The sequence below is a fragment of the Marmota flaviventris genome, chromosome 5 (genome assembly GCF_047511675.1).
Source record: "Marmota flaviventris isolate mMarFla1 chromosome 5, mMarFla1.hap1, whole genome shotgun sequence".
NCBI classification, from domain to species: Eukaryota; Metazoa; Chordata; class Mammalia; order Rodentia; family Sciuridae; genus Marmota; species Marmota flaviventris.
This window is the reverse complement of record NC_092502.1, coordinates 106,918,290-106,925,258: the sequence shown is the minus strand read 5'-3', so window position 1 is coordinate 106,925,258 and position 6,969 is coordinate 106,918,290. Positions and strand designations below refer to the sequence as shown.

Here is a 6,969-nt window from a genome sequence, read left to right as displayed (position 1 = left end):
AAAACCCAGCTATGTGTTTACCTTCTATTTCTTTTATAGGCAAAAAGCTACTTTTGATAGCGAATTGGCATGGATTTGTCAATAGCGATTCACAATGGAACAGATTTTACCTTTAATTCAATCAAAGACAAAATTGTGCCTGCTGTGTTTGGAGAGACTAAATGCGTGGATGTGGGTTAAAATATGTTAAATGCCAGGACAAGCTTTAAGGAAATCTTAAAACCAATTTTTAAAATGGCAACTAAAACAAAAGATTCTATCTGGTCAAATTTTGTGGTCATATCTATGAAATGCGAAAACATTTCAAAAGTGAGTCAAAAAATCTTAGCCAGAGAGAATAAAATTTATATAGCAAGAAAACTTGTGTAAGTGCATACTCCTTCCAATTAAGATAATTTTTTTTCTTTGAATATTTTTTAGGTGCAAATTTGCTAAAACTGTGGTATCTTATTAAGAAAATCACTGAGATATTGCTTTTTAGATTAATCGTAACAGTTATTTTATACTAAAAAAACAATGTTGCTTCTATTATAAAATGAGTAAATTTTAGTACATAAAAGGGTGTTAGTATTGTTAGGTCATGTGAATTCCCATCCTGATGGTGAAGATCAAATAAAAATACTGCCAAAATTATCCAGTACAATAAAGATATAAAATATATGGAAATACTCCCCTTTTTGAAAGGAATGTATGTCTTTGTCCAGGAACATTTTCACCCCTTTCCTCCACGTGATACAAGGAGCATTTGAAACTTCCTAGTTGTGATGTTTTCTTGTTTTACATAAACAAGATTTTGTACATATGTACTCAATACCTGTTTTCGAGAATTGTTATACATCTGTTTTCAGGAAATGTGAGTTATTTTTTACTCTTTTGTAATTTTAAATATCTGTACCATGCTGAAAATCATCAAAGATGATTATAGAAGAGAAGAATTTTATTTTACCCCAGCTGTTTCCCACTTATTTTGTGAGCAGCCAGGCACTTATTTCTGGTTTTGGTCATATTTACATACCAATCTCTTCAAAAACAACTGAAGGGATTTTTTTCTCCTCTCCACCGTCCAAGTAGTTACTTCCTTGTAATCTTGTTTGGAAATACCATTTTCTGTGTGCTCCCAATGTCTATGGCAAATGTCAATAATTGGCTTTCACACTTCACTGCTGAGCTGGAGCAGCCTAAGAATTATTTACTCTTCATTCAAGATAGCCTATAGAGAAGGCGAGAAAGGAGAAACCTGTTTTTCCTCCGTGGTTTATAGTTTATGATCTAATCAAAACCCATGAATTGTTTTCATCTCTGAGTTGTACTTCAGCAGGAGCCAAAATATTCACTTTATATTATGCATATTTCTTTTAAATTTTTTCATAGCTTTATTGAGGTGAAATTGAAGTATAATAAAATGCACATATTTGAAGTATGCAGTTTGATCTGTTTTGACACGTATGTAATCAATATAGTCAATGTAAAAAGCATTTCCATTACTTATTTTCAAATTTGAAATCATGCAGACTGTGTTTCCTACATGATGTATTACATTAGAAACCAATCACCTTAAGATATATAGAACCCCCACTCTCACATGTCAACTACTTCAAAATTAAATGACACACTTATAAATATCTCACAGGTCAAAGAAGAAAGCACAAGTAAAGTAAATAAGAAGTGCTTTGAACTAAATGATAATAATATCTTAAAATACCAGAATCTCTGGGATGAAACAGTACTCAGATGAACATTTATAACTTAAAGTACTTGTATCAGAAAGAAGCTAGATTAACAATCAAATTATTTTCAAATTAGGGAGTAGGAAGGAAAAAATAAGAGTAAACAGAAATATATGATAAAGCTAAAGTTTGAAACAAAACAAGTCTAAGAAAAAAGTAAGAACAAAAAATATTAATGGAAAGGAGCTATCAAAATTACACTATAGATGCTAAAACAATATTACAATTGTATACCAACATGTGATAATTTACATAACATTGTCTATCTTAGAGAAAGATCTGTGTGCTGCTGAGAAGAAAGTGTGTTCAGTCATTGATGGATGAAATATTCTATATATGTATGTAAAATCTAAATTATCAATTATATTTTTTTACTTCTATAGTTTTTGTTTGGAGGATCTATCCAGTGGTGTCAGAGGCATGTTAAAGTTACCTGCTATTATTATGTTGTGGTCTATTTGATTCTTGAAACTGAGAAGGATTGGTTTAATATATGTAGATGCTCCATTGTTTGGGGCATAAATATTTACAATTGGTATGTCTTGTTGTTGTATACTTCCCTTAAGCAGTATGAAATGTCCTTCTGTCCCTTCTGATTAACTTTGGTTTGAAGTCCACTTTATCTGATGTGAGGATAGAAAACCCTGTTTGCTTACAAGATCCACGTGAATGATATGTTTGTTTCCCATCCTTTTACCTTCAGTCTGTGGATGTCTTTGCCTATGAGGTGATTCTCTTAAAGAGAGCATATTGTTGGCTTTTGTCTTTTAATCTAATCTGTCAGTCTGTGTCTTTTGGTTGATGGGTTTAGACCATTTATATTAAATGTTATTATTGAGAAATTATTTTTATTTTGATTTATTTCTGGTTTTTACTTTGAATTAGTTTATCCTTTGATTGAGTATCCTTCTAGTATAGTATCCTTCTCCCTTTGCTGGTTTTCACTTTCATTTTTTCTTCATGAAATATTTTATTGAGAATGTTTTGTAGTACAGGCTTTCTAGTTATGAATTCTTTTATGTTTTGTTTATCATGAAAAGTTTTTATTTTACCATCAATTCTGAAGCTTAATTTTGCTGGGTTTATCATTCTCAGCTGGCATCCATTTTCTTTCAGAGCTTGGTATATAAAAAATATGGAATGCTTTATGAATTTGTGTGTCATCCTTGTGCAGGGGCCATGCTAATCTTCTCTGTATTGTTCCAATCTTAGTATGTGTGCTGCTGAAACGAGCACTATTTATTATGTTTATTTCTTAAAGGCCTTTGAGTCCCATTCTGATCTGCAAGAGGTTTTGAGGAATCACTTAGGATGAATGCTCCTATGGTTTTAGTTGCTTCATGACCTAGCCCTTGCCAGATAGCCACAATAGACAACAATGACTTCTTCTTCATTTAGTTTTTTTCTTGTTGTTGTATTCTTCATAGTCCTTCTTTTCTTCAAAGTCATCTCCATCATCTTCATCATTGTTCTTCTTCATCTCTTCCTTCATCTCCTCCTTTCTTTTCTTTCTTTGTAAACTTCCTTGTACTCTTCTTCTAGTATCTCTGTGTTTGTCAAGTTAATGCCTATATTTTTATCTCTCCCAAGACTCAGGCAATACTGCTGAAACACTCTCAATCTCATTATTTTATTAAATCCAAAGTGAGAGATTGATAATTTTGTTGAGTTAGTGGAAAAAATGAATCAGGAATCTTTATTTCCCACTAGGTTATATTGAGTTCTTGCTCTTTGTTCCTCATAGAAATCTTATGAGAGGATACTCCTCATTTTACTGGTGAAGGAGCTGAGGCTTAGGGGGTTAAAGGTTTGAAAATGGATACAACCAACCTTGTCTCCCCTGCACTAAATCTATCCATCTATACGTATTTAATGTATAAATGTCACCTTCACTCCTGCTATGCATGGAAGAAAATTGCCTCTACCCATACTCAATCCCTGTTTCAGGATTTTGATTCTATTATTGTCTCCTATCTGTCTTTGTTTTGTACATTCACCTACATCATTCTGCTAGTACAATAAAATGCTTTAACACCAGACATCTTAAAAGAGACAAAGGAAAAATTTTCTTTTGAATGGTGTTACCCTGTAGCCACTACTTTACATTTGGGCTCCCTTTTATAGCAGAATTTCTCCAAAACAATTGTCTGAACCTCTAGCTTAGCAAATCAAAAAAGATAAATTCCAAGTTCTCGCTTTTTAAGCCTTGAGCAGCATTTGGCACCCTTGGCCACTTCTCTGCTTTTGAAACATTTTCTTCTTCAGGCTTCCAAAATATCTCATTTTCATGGTTTTTCAACTTTTCTGGTGTCTCCTCAGTCTACTTTGGTTTATTTTGAGTTGATTTTGAATTGCTCACTTTTTAGTCCTTGTTCTCTTTTATTTTTTTCCCTAAATAGTATTATATCCTACCCCATAGTTTTAAATATTATTATATTGAAGAATCCTAAATTTATAATTCAAATACTAACTTCTTTTGAATTCTGGACTAAATATTCTTTGTACATTATTATGGAAAACTTAAGATAAATAAAAAATAAAAAATAATAATAAACACCTGTAGACCCATCACCCACCATTAATAATTATCAAATCAACACATAAACTCATATTCTTAAGAGATGATAATTCCATCTTTTATTTTTAAGTTGATATATTCACAGATATTTTATTCCATATACATTTTAGGGCTTGTTCAATTATTTAATTTTTTATTGGGATTGAATTGTGCAGATCAACTTGGGATGCTTTTATATCTTTACTAGTCATTGTATGAGTCTGTTTAGTCACAGGAAATAGATCTTTCTACTTTAAACATACAAGGATTTAATATAGAGAATTGGTGTTTAGAAAATTGTTTAAAGGGCTAGAAAAGGGGGCTTTGGCTCATATTGTCCCAGGGTAGTACTGCAGAACTGGGTTGTCAAGGGAGCTGCATCCACTGTCTGTACCAAGGAGGAGGATAGAGAATTAAGATGCCACAACCAGAATTACTAATATTAAGAGTACACCACTGTAACTACAACTTGAGAATTGAAATGATACTGTAGCAACTACTACTTACCACTTACAAAGCTGCTACAGTCAATTCTTCCATCTTCCTGAGCGCGCTTGCCAGCAAAAACAACACAACAAAAGAGCAGCAGGAAGAAGGCTTTAGGTTCAGGTCACCTTCAAATTCACTCAAATGACCTAATTAGCAGAAATAATTTATCTCTAAAATCCTAATTGCAGAGAAGTCTTAGAAAGATTTAATGGATGCTGAGTACCAAACTATCATACCACCAAAATTTTCACCTATTTTTTCCAATTTAAATATTTATGTATTTTATCAGTTATTAAAATTTCCTGAAGGTCTCGTGTTATCTGTTAGGTGGATTTCAGAACATATTATATTTTTTATTCTTATTTCTTGCTGATTTTGGAAATTCCATTATATTTTGGTCAGTTAAACCTGTCTGTTGTACTCTTGTTGAGTGGAAACATAATTTTTCTTTTGCTTCAGTATGATCTAGATATCAAATTGAAGAATGTATAAGGGGGAGAAAAACTTGTTAAATTGTTCTACAGAATGCAGTCAACAAAATTCAGCTTATAGAAAGTGATAGGATAATTTTTTCTTAAACAAATTCCAAAGGAGCTGGGCACAGTGGCTGGCACTTGCCTATAATCCTAGTAACTCAGGAGGCTGAGGCAGGAGGATCACAAGTTCAAAAACTGCCTCAGCAACTTAGCAAGACCCTGTCTCAAAAAGGGGGGGTGGGCTGGGATGTGGCTCAGTGGTTAAGTGGCCCTGGGTTCAATTCCACAGTACTAAAACAATCAAAAACTCCAAAGGAATAAGGGGATATTTACTAAGACATATCAAACAAACCCTAAGGAAAACAGGCAAACCTACAGTGTTGTGGGATATATAATTAAGTGATAAAAGTGAAAAAAAATGAATTATTATAGAAGAATAGGGGTTATTCTTGAGAGAAAGTGATTATAATTGGGAGGATGCACATAAAAGGTGTCTAGGGTAGGGAATAGGGTCTGTCTCCTGACCTGTGTATTATATATAGTTTTTTATTTTACTATCCTGAATGATAAAAGTTTCTTAAAAGGAAAAGCACATAAAACATGACATCTAATAAAAGACATATGCATATTAAAAGTCATTTCAGTATTACAATGAGCATCTTTATGGGGAAACAGAATGGGAGTGAAGATGGGAGAAGAAAATTAATGAGCAGCTTCTGTATTGTCTTAAAGTGACAATGTGCTAATTATGGCTAACATATAATCTTTTTTAAGTCTTTAAAATATTTTAGGCACTGTTCTTAGATTTTGCATTCATTTGATCCTACGAAGTAGATATTCCTGGTTTTACAAAACCAGAGAACTGAGGCACAGAGAGGTTAACTTACATAAGGTCACAGTGCTGGTAATTGGCAAAGCAAAACATGAACCCTTGCAGTCTCTTCCATGGTCTGTTAATAATAACCATTATACTGTGTTGCTGGCTGCTAAGAACTATGCTTATTTCAATTCTGCTCCTGGTGTCCAGTAAAAATCTGTTTAACTACTTATTCACTATCTCTACTCAAATGACTAACCAACCTCCCAAATATCTCAAATACAGTACACCTAAAAATAATATTTTCCATCCACCATTAAATCAAAACACTTGAGAGTCAACTCTTCTGTTATCTCCCACATAAATCTGTCAGCAAATCTTACTGTCTTAACTTCAAAATAAAGCCCAAATTTGACCACTTAAACATTTACTATTATCATCCTAATCCAAACCACCATCATCCCTCACCTGAGCTACTATAACAGCCTCCTAATTTGCCTCCCTGTTTCCACTTTGCCTCCTGATACTCATGCTCCACATAAGTTTTTTTTTTTTTAATTTTTTTTTTAAAGCAAATAAAATTTCCTCTGTTTAAATAGCATCCCAATGTCTGTTTATTGTTCCACTCCCTGTCCCCGCAACCCCCTTCTCTTTCTCTTGCCAGTAGTGGGTATTGAACCCAGGGCCAAGTGCATGTTAGGCAAATGCTAACGAAGCTACATCCCTGGCCCTGCCCACTACTTTTAGAATAAATCCAGACTCCCTACCTGTACCTAGAAAACCACACATCTGCCGTTATCTTCCCAAAATCTCCTATCACTCTTACCCTTGTTCTTAAGTACTTTTATTCTTAAGCATTTTTTTCATTTATAGAACCCAGAAATAACAAAAATTTATTTGATT

At 33.2% G+C, this 6,969-nt stretch overlaps 1 non-coding gene across 1 annotated transcript; it reads right to left on the bottom strand.

The window, feature by feature from the left end:
* Nucleotides 1–2,856: 2,856 nt before the first annotated feature.
* LOC114086653 (U6 spliceosomal RNA) lies at nt 2,857–2,963 on the bottom strand. The gene has a single exon (XR_003581653.1). It is a non-coding gene; the product is annotated as a U6 spliceosomal RNA (small nuclear RNA).
* Between the last annotated feature and the right edge of the window lie 4,006 nt (nt 2,964–6,969).